At 41.8% G+C, this 12,794-nt stretch overlaps 1 protein-coding gene and 1 pseudogene across 2 annotated transcripts in view; one reads left to right on the top strand and one right to left on the bottom strand.

Moving 5' to 3' along the window:
- TRAK1 (trafficking kinesin protein 1) overlaps positions 1–12,794 on the bottom strand; it is a 198,558-nt gene that overhangs the window by 161,278 nt on the left and 24,486 nt on the right. The gene's annotated exons all lie outside the window — the stretch shown is intronic.
- On the top strand, positions 798–6,904 carry LOC119526618 (annotated as a pseudogene).

Raw genomic sequence — 12,794 nt, 5'->3', positions numbered from 1 at the left:
TCTGGTTTCTTCAACTACTTAAGAAAAAGCTCAAACATACAAACAAGGGACCAGCTGACAGCAAGTTAAATGTGGTAAATTTTCAAGGTCACAGGAAACTTGATGGAGGAGGGACAGGCGACCTGCCCAAGATTCAGAGGAGACAGAGCCAACCCCAGCATCCAAATCCCTCCCTCCGCAGCCTTTTGGCTTTGGGATGGCTTTCCCCAAGTCACAAGATGAAGGCAGCAGATTCCGGACTTACCTGCAGACCTGACACTGTCCAAAGGAAGGAGGGGGGAGTCGCTTCATTTGTCTCCTTATCAGAGGAAAACCCTCCTCGGCAGCAGCCACGGTAGGTTTGTCCTAATCACAATGGCCCATGGCAAGGAGAATGAGGCCACTGGGACTGGCCTGGACCCATGAAGAACCCCCTTCTGCCTCTCCCCCTCCTCACCCACCTAGCATGATCCAAAGCAGAGGCTCAAGAGTGGAACAAGACTGGGACTCTGTTTGGAAAGAGGAAAGCATGGAAGAAGATGGATGTGGAGTGGCTTTCACTTTCTGCTACTCCCAACATTCAATCTGAGCTTCCTGTCAGTCAACATGGGGAAAACACTTACATGAAATTAAGATTCCAGTCCTCCAGCCTACAGTTGGGCCACATTTACAAAAAATATATATTCCATTATTCCTTAATGTCCAAAGTAGCGCTGGGCATCCTAGTTGGTCTAAATACCAGAGTCACTTAGGGTTTCAAAGTGATTTAATAATTTCAGTGCATCTTAGAATGCATCACTGCCCTACTTCCAGGAGTCATGAAGCTGCTCAACGTGAGCTGGCCCGGGAGGCAGAAGGTGCCCTTCACCAAGCCCTGTTCTATTCATAGCAGCTCTGTGGGACTCAGGTTACAGGTTGGTTTGAATCCATTTAAGACTGAGGGCTCGTCTGACTGAGGCAATTTTGGTACTGTCTCTCTCACACCAGATTTTTATTTTTACAACTCCAGTATTAGAAATAGAAATATCATGGTTAAAGGTATTAAAAGAGGATGCAGAGCAATCTATCATCACAATCAGGGCTAGAGAAGAGCAAGAATCCTGAATTTCAAAAAAAAAAAAATACCCAAAGTCCTCAATAGCATATCCCATGGTGGCAAACAGTTAAAGCTTCAGATACCTAAATAAATAAATAGCATAATTGTATGGGACCACATTAAAAAGCAGGAATTTTTAACCTTTTTTCTAGATTTCTGAGTGAACAGAACAAAAAAAGAAATTGTAAGTTAGACAGCCTTCTAACAGTCACCTGGATGAAATAATCTGTAAATAAATGTATTCAATATAATTTAAAAATCAAAGATGTGGAAGAAAAAAGTGTTTCTGCTTTTACTAACACATTTTAAGCATTTGTTGAGGAGACACATCCAAGATATCTTTCAGCCAAACAAGATAATTTTAAAAGTCTATGGGACAGATGGCCAAAAAGTACATGAAAAGATACTCAACGTCATCAGCCATTAGGGAAATGCAAATCAAAACAGTTCACAGCCACCAGGATGACTGTAATAAAAAAGACAGATAATAACAAGTGTTGATGAGGATATGAACAGATTGGAACCCTCATACATTGCTGTTGGGAATGTAAAATGGGACAGCCACTTTGGAAAACAGTCTGACCGTTCCTTAAAAGGTTAAGCATAGACTTACCATATGAAATAGCAATTCCATTCCTAGGTATATACCCAAGACAAATGAAAACATAAATCCACACATAAACTTATAAGCAGATGTTCACAGCAGCATAATTCATAAGAGCCAAAAAAAATGGAAACAACGCAAATGTCCATAAATGGATGAATGCACAAACAAAATGTGGTATATCCATGCAATGAAATATTATTCTGCAATAAAAAGGAAAGAAGTGTTGAATCATGGATGAACCTTGAAAACCTTATGCTAAGTGAAGAAGCCAGTCTCTAAAGACCACACACTGGAGGATTCCATTTATGTGTAATGTTCAGAACAGGGAAATCCACAGAGTCAGAAAGTCAATTAGTGGTTGCCCAGGGCTGAGTGGTTGGAGGAAAATGGGGAGTGACTGCTAATGGATTTCTTTTTGAAGAGATGGAAAAGTTTTAAAATAGATTGTGGTGATAGTTGGAGAACTCTGTGAACATACTAAAAATCACTGAATTGTTTAAAGCAGTGAACTGTATAGTATGTAAAGCTGTTACCAAAAAAACTTTTTAAAAGTCTGTTGGAGGCCCTTATGAAGTTTGTTACTGCAGAGGGGAGGCTAAGCCTACTTATAATTGTGCCTAAGAGTCACCCCCAGGGAACCTCTTTTGTTGCTCAGATGTGGCCCCTTCTCTCTCTAAGCCAACTCTGCAGGTAAACACACTGCCTTCCCCACTATGTGGGACATGAATCCCAGAGGTGTAAATCTTCCTGGGAATGTGGGACATGACTTGCCAGGATGAGCTTGGCTCTGGCATGGTGGGAATGAGAAAGCCTTCTTAGACTAAAAGCGGGAAAAGAAATGAAACAAAGTTTCAGTGGCTGAGAGATCTCAAATAGAGTCAAGAGGTCATTCTGGAAGTTATTCTTATGCAATATAAAGATTTCCCTTTTTAGTTTTTCATATTAGGATACCTAGAAGGAAATACCTGAAACTGTTGAACTGCAATCCAGTAGCCTTGATTCTTGAGACGATCATATAACTATATAGCTTATACAGTGTGACTATGTGATTGTGAAAATCTTGTGACTCACACTCCCTTTATCCAGTGTATGGACAGATGAGTAGAAAAATGAGGACAAAAAGTAAATGAATAGTAGGGAGGGACGGGGGATATGAGATGTTTTGGGTGTTCTTTTTACTTCAACTTTTATTTTTATTCTTATTCTTTTTTGTGTATGGTAATGAAAACGTTCAAAAATTGATCGTGGTGATGAATGCACAACTATATAATGGTACTGTGAACAACTGCTTGTACACCATGGATGATTGTATGGTATGTGAATATATCTCAATAAAATTGAATTTTTAAAATAGGCTATGAGAGGAGTAACTATAAGCGGGTAGGCGCAGGAAGGGGTGATGGAACAATTTTATAGCCTCGTGGTAGTCACATGACTCTATACATATGTTAAGACTCATAGAACTGTACACCCAAAGAAAAAAAAGCCTATTTTGCTGTGTGGTTTCTTTTTTAATTTTTAAGTCTATGGCTTTAAACACAGAGAGCTAATATATTATTATCTAATGTTCAGAGATAATCATGTCAATGATAGTCTGCTGAGTCGGAAATGATTCACCTCTCACTGACTTGGTTGCAGTTGCTTTAGAAAATAAAATGACTAAGTAATTCCATTCTCCACCATACATAAAATTGGAATTTATACCTTCAAAATGCTTCAAGCATGCTGCGAACAAGTATGATGGTGTAAAAGAGCTGAAGGCCATTTTTATATAAAAAAATAATCATCCATTTACATCTTCTGATGGAATGCTCTTCTTTCCGGGCACAGTCCTTGGTTCTTGGTCTCATTATACGACTGGTTAGATGGTGAGCAGGTGAGCTGGGGTGAGTTACTGCTGATTCCCCTGCTTAAACCCACCTGTGGCTTCCCATCATTACTAAAATAAAACCCAAACTCCTGGCTTTGGCCAGCTAGGCTCGCGCTGTGCAGCCCACACCTGCCTCTGCTTACAGGGCTGGGGACAGCACCAGGCAGTACAGCAAGGAGGCCACGAAGCCAGGCCTGATTTGAGCCACAGAGAGGACTGAATGAGGTTATTCACTCCACAGACATTTGGTGATCACCTTGGCTATATGCTTAGCACCATACTTGGCACATAATGAGCTCTCGACAAATGGTAGCTGTTGTTACTGATATAATCAAACAGCTCCACACACACTCTCACACACACAGACACACACAAACACTAACACAAACGAATGTAAGCTTCAAAGGACAGGTGCCTGTCTATTCTGTGCCCTTGACGTCCAAATGGCAAATGGCAGATGTTCAATGAATAGTAAAGACTCCATGTTACTGTCCTGGAGAACAGGGAAGAATGAGGAAGAGCCAATGTTTAGGGAAATTCCTGCTAAACTCAAAAGCAGACCTTTGGGCATCCCAGTGTTTTCTGTCCCAGCTTCAATAAGTGTTAGACTAGCATACACTGTGTGCAGGGACAGAGATTTTTCATTCCCACCTCTGTGAGACAGGCAGTAAATCCATCTTCCTTGTGGAAAAAACAGTGAATCCTTGGTGGATGGGGGCCTGAGGCTCTCATTTGCAATCAGGGAAGACAGCTCAGGGAGGGAGGAAGGGCAGTGGCCCTGCATTTGGGAAACCTCTCTGCTCAGGCCAATTTAGGCCTGCTGTAGCTGACCACCAGGTCAGGCCAGGTCGGCGTGGACTTGGCCTAGAGCAGGCCCTCCACCCTGGCTCCAGCCCAGCCTTTGTTGGCTCCTCTAGGCCTGGATGCTGGAGACGGGGATAGAGAGATGGTGGCTCCTCAATAAGAATTTCTTAGGCCTTTACTTGGATCCAGGAGGAAAAGAGACCTCAGAATGGGGGCCCAACGGAGACTATACTTAGCTCAGCCACCAAAGGGGTGACTCCCCACCCCAACCTCAGCAGCAGCCACTTGCTCCAATTCCCCCTTTACCCTCTCTGTTTACTACCAACTTGACTCCTAATTCTGAATGGGACCGAGGAATTTTCTCTGTCATAGAGTATCTTTTTTGGGGGGTGGGGGTATGGGGGAGGTTCCATCATCCACCTTTTCTCTTTACACAAAGAACAAGCTCAGCTATCATACAACACTAACTGTAAACATTAGATAAAAAGTCAACCAGACACAGTCTGTAAGGTCCATCAGCTTAAACAAATGGAAAAGAAAAGGTTTCATTGTGCGGGACATGGCCTGGGAGAAGTAAGAACTCATAAAAACAGCCATTGTTCGGGAGGAAAGAATCAGACGGCTCTATTCCAGGCAGCACATGAAAAACCAACATTCAACAGCTTGCAGAGTCAGGGAATCTAAATGGCAATGGAGTGGCTCCCCCTGCCTTTCCCCCTTAACAGAAGGTTCAGCACAGGCCCGTAGCACCAATGCCAAACGCCATGGGAAAATGACCTCCTGAGAGCCTATGCTCCAGCCCCCAACTTTCTCAGAGGGCTGGGACCTCTGACAGCCTGAACTCAAATCCTGCCGGGCCCCCCACCACCTTCAGTCCTAGGGATCTCTCAAAATGGAGGGAAAGAGAAGGTGCATAGTCCAGAGCAGCACATACAATATGAGCGCGACTGGGTTAAATACATACCCACAGGCACTCTGAATAAAGACTGGTAGAAAATCCCCAGAATGCCAACTGCTATTTTCACTAGCATCCAAATACAGTGGCCGTGTTACTTCTTTGCACAATGCAAAATAAGACGAGCTATGTTTTCCTCCAAGATTTAATCGTGCTTTTGGGTTCAGTTGGCTACTTTCCCAAATTGAGGTTGAAGCCGCTCAACGATGGCCATTGGCGTACATGGCTTTCGGCAGTGATGCTGGAGGGATGGTTCTCTTTTTGGAAGCCTTAGGTGGCCAGCAGCAAGTCATCGAAGCTATAGCTCCTTTGGGAGACAGCTTTCCGGGCTTTTTGGGAATAACCCCCAAATCCATATTGTTTGACTTCTGTAGGAGTCTACGTGACCATCTAAACTGGTTAGCTGGCATCAGACTCACCCGGAGGGCATGTTAAATCAGACTGTCCAGGCCCCACTCCCGGGTTTCTGATTCAGATGCCAGGAATGAGACTCAAGAATTTGCATTTCTGACTAGTTCCCAGGGGACGCTGATGCTGCTGGTTGGGGACCGCTTGAGAGCCAGTGCTCTAAACCAGTAAGTAACTTCAAGCCAAAGCACGTTCCTAAGACCCTGATACACTGAACTCTTCAGACAGAGCCAATGCCATGCCCTGCAGAACCCCACCTGGGAGGGGTTGTTTTTTATTTTTAATTGTCTTTAAATTCTTTTGAGTTTGGTCTTCCTGTTTCTGATGGAGTCTACAGATTTAATAATTCAAAAGGCAAGCACACGCTGACCTATCGCCTCCCTCCACAAGGCCATAGAGCACCTTTAGATCACGAAAGGCTTCCTGTAAGTCTCACCAGGGCACGAGACAGGATGGGGCTAAAAGGGGGAGGAGTTTAGTAAGAAAAAAAAAATCCTCGGCCACATTTGTACAGCCCACCAGAATCGTTTTCTGGTACTAGGGTTAAAGTGGCCAGAATTCCATTTTCTTTCATGATTTAAAAGTTCTCACAATTTCCGAGGTCACAAACATATTACCCATAATTCCCCTTCCCCTTTCTCGTAAGACTCATGCGTCCAACTGCGCAGCAAAGAGCTATCCACCTCTACAAGACGTTGAAGGCCGATACACTCAGGACTTAGACGCCACTCAGCCACTCAAGCTGGTCCATGGGTACAGCCCAGAGCCAAGGCAAGAAAGAAACAGCGGAGGTTGGCCCAGGCTGAAAAGAAGGCTGCAGATATAGGGGAGGTTTCCCAGTGAGACCTCCTGTCCTTCCAGCTGGGTTAATACTGCCCCTACCTGGGTGGAAAATGAGCTGGCGGGGATCCCGCTGAGCTGGCTGTCTTCCTGCCTGTCTTATGCATGGAATGGGGTTCCCTACTGCACTATCAAGGAAAATGCCACAGAAAGATCTGTACCAACCTTGCCTTCACTAAGGCTAATTCAAATGACCAGGAATCTGTGTCTAGGTTGGTGGAAGCCATCAGGATCCTCTACAATGGTTGACATAAGATTTGACACCTCTGGAAAGGCAACGTGCTCAGCCCAAAATCTGTAGCTCGCGTGGCCAACATGGAAAAGGCAAAGGCTAAAAAAGTCTGACTAAACTGGATTAAATGTACAATGTTAACTTTTTTGTACGTAAAAATAAAACTTATTCAAAATAAAGTCAACCAGAGGACCTTTAAGAGTTACTTTCCTAAATTCCATCCCCTCCCCCACTCAACATTAAAAACCGCTGTAAAGACAAATTTTTAAGGATATAATAGTTCCACAAAGACAAAGAAAATGAAAGAGAAGAATGAAATTTTTCAACAAATTTATGGTAGCTATAGATTTATGCTTTGAGAAATTAATCATTGCATTTCAAAACATGTCTGCTCTAAGGAGAGGCTAAGCCTACTTATAATTGTACCTAAGAGTCACCCCCAGAGAACCTCTTTTGTTGCTCAGAGATGTGGCCTCTCTCTCTAAGCCTACTCAGCTGGTAAACACACTACCCCCTCAAGCCCCCCTACTACATGGGACCTGACTCCTAGGGGTGTAAATCTCCCTGGCAATGTGGAACATGACTCCCGGGGATGAGCCTGAACCCGGCATCAGGGAATTGAGAAAATCTCCTTGACCAAAAGGGGAAAATGAAATGAAACAAAATAAAGTTTCAGTGGCTGAGAGATTTCAAACGGAGTCGAGAGGTCACTCTGGGGGGCATTCTTATGTGCTATATAGACATTCTTTTTTAATTTTTAGTGTACTGGAATAGCTAGACAGATATATCTGAAACTGTCGAACTGCAACCCAGTAGCCTTGATTCTTGAAGATGATTGCCTAACTATGTAGCTTACATGGTGTGACTGTGAGATCGTGAAAACCTCATAGCTCACACTCCCTTTGTCCAGTGTTATGGACAGATGAGTGGGAAAATGGGGACAAAAACTAAATGAAAAATAGGGTGGGATGGGGGGGAATGGAATGTTTGGGGGTGTTACTTTTCACTTTTTTTTTTTTTTTGGAGTAAGGAAAATGTTCAAAAGTTGATTCTGGTGATGAATGCACAACTATATGATGGTACTGTGAATAGCTGATTGTACACTGTGGATGACTGTAGGGTATGTGAATATATCTCAATAAAATTGAATTTTAAAAAAAACAAAACATGTCTGTTCTTTCCTATATCCAATTTCCTGGTGAAAAAAAATCCCATAAAAACACATAGGCGTCAGCTAGTAAAGAGCCTTTTATTTTCTTCAAGCAAGTTGGTTTTAAGAAATTAAATTGGGCTAACTTTTAAAAACCAAAGAAATCATGTAATTCAAGTGAAAAAAAAAAAAAAAACAGAGCAAAGAAAATAGAGTCAGCAGCAAGCCTGAGTTGTTTCAAATGGTTGACCTCTGCTACTAAATATTCTTAATAACTACCAACAGAATCCATGTAAAAGCAATTAACCTGTTTTCCTCCCCTTATCCTCACCGTCTAATGAAGTGGGCACCCCCATAATGGTTCTACAAGGAGGGGCCTGTGACTTTGGGGATTTAAGATACTGGGGATCTGTCCATTCTGGGCATCTGTCAAGTAGCGTGATGGGGCTCGAACCTGGGCCGCCTGGCCAGATGGAAGATGTACTGGCAAATCCAATTTACTGACTCTACCTTCTAGGAAAGTTGTCCTCTTTTACAGGGAAAAGGCCTTCCACATAACACAAACAATATTCAAATGGCCTTTTTATTTTTAAAACCTGGAAAGCAGAATGAGGCTGAGAGACTAGACACTGAAGCAGAACTGGAAAACATTACTTTAAAATTCTCTTCCCAGTTTTAAGGTTCAAAATCTAAGACAACCCAGTGCTCTGACCACCTGAAATGAAAGGTGGCTGTCTACCCACGCCAGGGGCCCTGAACAACTGAGCTCCATTAAGTCAAGAGAATTAGCTGGTCAGTAGCCAGTCTTTTCATCTCAAACCAACCCTCTTCTGGAGATCAGGACAATGAACCACAAGCAGGCGGCAAACAGGCAGGCTCCATTTTCAAAATATTAAACACTGACCACAGCAATTATTTTGTTTTATTTATAATATACTGCCTCCCCCCACATAAAAGGGAGTTTAAGGGGCTGGGGAAAGGCTGCCTGTCCCTAAGTCATCAAGCACTCTCAGAGGCCAAAGCACTGTCTTCTGTGAAACCCTTCCTCAATCTGGGGGCTCCTGCCAACCTCAACAGGCTGCTGTAAGAACCAGGGGTACCATGGAGCAGAACCAGGGACCAGCTCCAAGATGGTCAGGCCCTGCCCCACCTCCACAGGGAAAACCAGACACAGGGTCTGGAGCTGGAGAAATCCATAGGTGAAAAGCCAAAGGCAACATCCATCAGCAAGCAGGAGAGAGTCACTGGCTGGGGAGGGTCACAGCAAGGACAGAGGATTCCAGAGACAAAGGGAGAGAGCAGAGGGGAGGCGTCAGGAGGAGGGGACCAGGAGGGGAGAGGAGAAAGGACAGAGGGAGAAGAAAAGGGGCAAGGAGGGGGAGGAAGGGGGGAAGGAACAGCAGGAGCACGAAGGGGAAGGGGAGTAGGAGGGGAGGCAGGAAGAAGAAAGAGGGATGAGGCGGGGGGTGGGGGCAGGGAACAGACAGAAGAGGACTGGGGGAGGGCGAGGAGAAGGGAAGGCAGGGCTGTGATAAGCGGAGAGAAACTGGGGAAGCCTGAGCACCCTGAAATGGTTCCTAAGCTGCTGCCCATATACTCACAATTCCAAAGTTAAGCTTAGAGCTGGTTGCAAATACACTAATCCTTACCCCATAAGGGGAAGGAAAAGATCAGCAAGAATTCTGGAGTCGGACTGCCCGAGATCAAATTCCACATAAGAATCCTTCCAAAGGATTTCTTACAAAGGAGGCCAACATCATCTGGTAATGAGAACCCGGATCACTCTTTTTAAAAGATGAGACAAGGAGATGAGTATAATTAGCAACCCTTCCAAAACATGAGACCGAAATCACAGCAGTGACAACAATAAATGACCCCCCTAGGGAGTGTAACAGCCTGTTCACTACCCATATTTAGAATTTTCTCTCTCCTCTGGAACACATACAGTGAAACAATCACTTTCATGGGTTTATTTTCCAGAAGAAAAGGAACAAACAACTTTAGTTCAATGAAAAACAATTTGCAAACAGGAGCAATTTCTATTCAGAAGTCTATTCCATTGAAGAGCAAAAGTATTTTCATTTAACCGAAGTCCTGAAAAATAACACAAAAAAGAATCAATGAACTGAAAACCATTTACTGTAATATACCATGTTAATAAAATGAAGGACAAAAACCATATGACATCTTAACAGAAACAGAAAAGGCATCTGACAAAATTCAACATGAATTTCATGATAAAACATAAATAATTAGGAATAAAAGAGAAGTTGCTCAACTTGATAAAGGGCATCTATGAACAACCCACAACTAAAATCATACTTAATGGTGAAAGACTGAATCTTTTCCCTTAAGATCAGGAACATGACAAGGGTATCAACTCTTGCCACTTCTATTTAACGCTATACTGGAAGTTCTAGCCAGGGCAACTGGGCAAGGGGAAAAAAAAAAAAATCCAGATTTTACAGGAAGGAGTTTAAAAAAAAAACATCAAATTATTTGCAGGTGACATGATCTTGTATACAAAAAAAAATCTAAGGAAACCACTAAAAAGTAGTTGGAATAAACTAATTCAGCAAGGTTGCAGGAAACAAGATCAATATACAAGAATCGATTGCATCTCTATTCACTAGCTATACATTCTGAAAATGAAATCACAAAAATTCCATTTACAATAGCATCAAAAAGAATAAAATACTTAGATATAAATTCAATAAAAGAAGTGCAAGACTGTATACTGAAAACTACAAAACATTGTTGAAAGAAAATAAAGAATATCTAAGTAAATGGAAAAACATCCCATGTTCATGTACTGGAAAACTTAAAATTGTTAAGATGGCAATACTCCTCAAATTGACCCACCAACTCAATGAAATCCACATCAAAATTCCAGATGCCATTTTTGCAGAAATTCATAAGCTGATCTTAAAATTCATATGGAAATGCAAGGGATCCAGAATAGACAAAACAAGCTTAAAAAGAACAACTTTGAAGGACTCACACTTCACAATTTTAATACTTACTACAAAGCTACACTAATGAAAACCAGTAAACTTCTGACAGAAGAATAGAGATATAAATCAGTGGAGTAGAATTGAGAGCCCAGAAATAAAACCTTACATTTATAGTCGATTGATTTTTGACAAGACAATTCAATAAGGAGAGAAAAGTCTTTTCAACAAACAGTGCTGGGACAACTGGATATTCACATGCAAAAGAAGGAAGTTGGACCCCAACTCACACTATACACAAAAATAAACTCAAAAGGTAACACTATAAGAGCTAAAACTATAAAACTCTTAGAAGAAAAACAGCAATAAATCTTCATAATCTTGCATTAGGCAATGATTTCTTAAATATAACATAAAAAGCACAAGTGACCAAAAAAGATAAATTGGACTTCATTAGAATTAAAAACTTATTTACTGCAAATGAAATCGCCAAGAAAATGCAAAGACAACCCAAAGAATGGAAAAAAAATTTGCAAATCATATATGATAAGGGACTTGAATCCAAAATATAAAGAACTGACAACTCAATTATAACAGAATTTTAAAATAAGCAACAGAACTGAATAGACACTATTCCAAAGAAATACAAATGGCCAATAAGCACATGAAAAGATGCTCAACATCATTAGTCATTAGGGAAATGCAAAACAACAATGAAATATCACTCCATACCCACTAGGATGGCTAAAAAGATGGACAATAGTAAGTGTAGGTGAGGATTTGGAGAATTGGAACCCTTATACATTGTGAGAATGTAAAATGGTGTAGGCACATTGGAAAACAAGTCTGGCAGTTCCTCCAGAAATTAAACATAGAATTACCATATGACCAGCAATTCCACTCTTAGGTATATAAATACCCAATAGAAATAAAAACATAAGTCATACATCCACATAAAAACTTGTGCACAAAAATGTTCATAGCAATGTTATTCATGATAGTCAAAAAGTGGAAACAACCCAAATATCCATCAACTCATAAAAGGATAAACAAAATGTGGTATATCTATACAATGAAATATTATTCACAATAAACATATTCGCAATAAACAAAGTATGAACCACTGATACATGCTATAACATCGATGACCCCTGAAACATGCTAAGTGAAAGAAGCAAGTCATGAAAGACCACATATTGTATGATTCCATTTATATGAAATGTCAAAATAGGCAAATCGACAGAGACAACAAATAGACTAGTGGTTGCTTATGGCGGGGGCGGGGCAACAGGGATAATTGGGATTGGTTGCTAATGGGTATGGAGCTTCTTTAGAAAGGTGAAAATGTTCTAAAATTATATAGCAGTGATGGTTTCATAACCCTGTGAATACACTAAAAATCACTAAATTAGATGAACTGTTAAGTATGTGAATTATATCGCAAGAAGGCTGGTTAAAAAAAAAAAAAGAATCTATGTCTCCTTGGTGTTTTGTTCCAAATAAACGCAATTCAGCCTTCCTGCCTCCATCCCAATACCCTCACACCACCATGAAAAGAAGACTATTATTTGAAAGATTTTTAAAGCACTCTCCTTTCATCCACCATGTTGTAAACCTATGGACAACAACCAACTTGGCTACCTCCGCCTGCATTTGAGTCCCACCTTTACAAAAGGCAAGTGAGCAAGGAGGTGAGGATATTATAATCCTGCCTTTCACTTATACATGGTCCAGCAGCTGTCACAGCAGCGTGCCTGCAAATCACCTCTCAGGAACCCAGGCCTGGATGGCATCTTCTGCAGGAAGAAGGAGAAGCCAGGACCCTAGAGTGCTCCACCACACACCAGCCACCAGGCAACCTGGACCAGTTACTCAGCCTCTCAACCTCTGTGTGCTTTCCCA

This window comes from Choloepus didactylus, chromosome 1 (assembly GCF_015220235.1).
Source record: "Choloepus didactylus isolate mChoDid1 chromosome 1, mChoDid1.pri, whole genome shotgun sequence".
Taxonomy (NCBI): domain Eukaryota; kingdom Metazoa; phylum Chordata; class Mammalia; order Pilosa; family Megalonychidae; genus Choloepus; species Choloepus didactylus.
The sequence above is the reverse complement of the archived record's forward strand: the minus strand, read 5'-3'. Positions and strand labels throughout refer to the sequence as shown.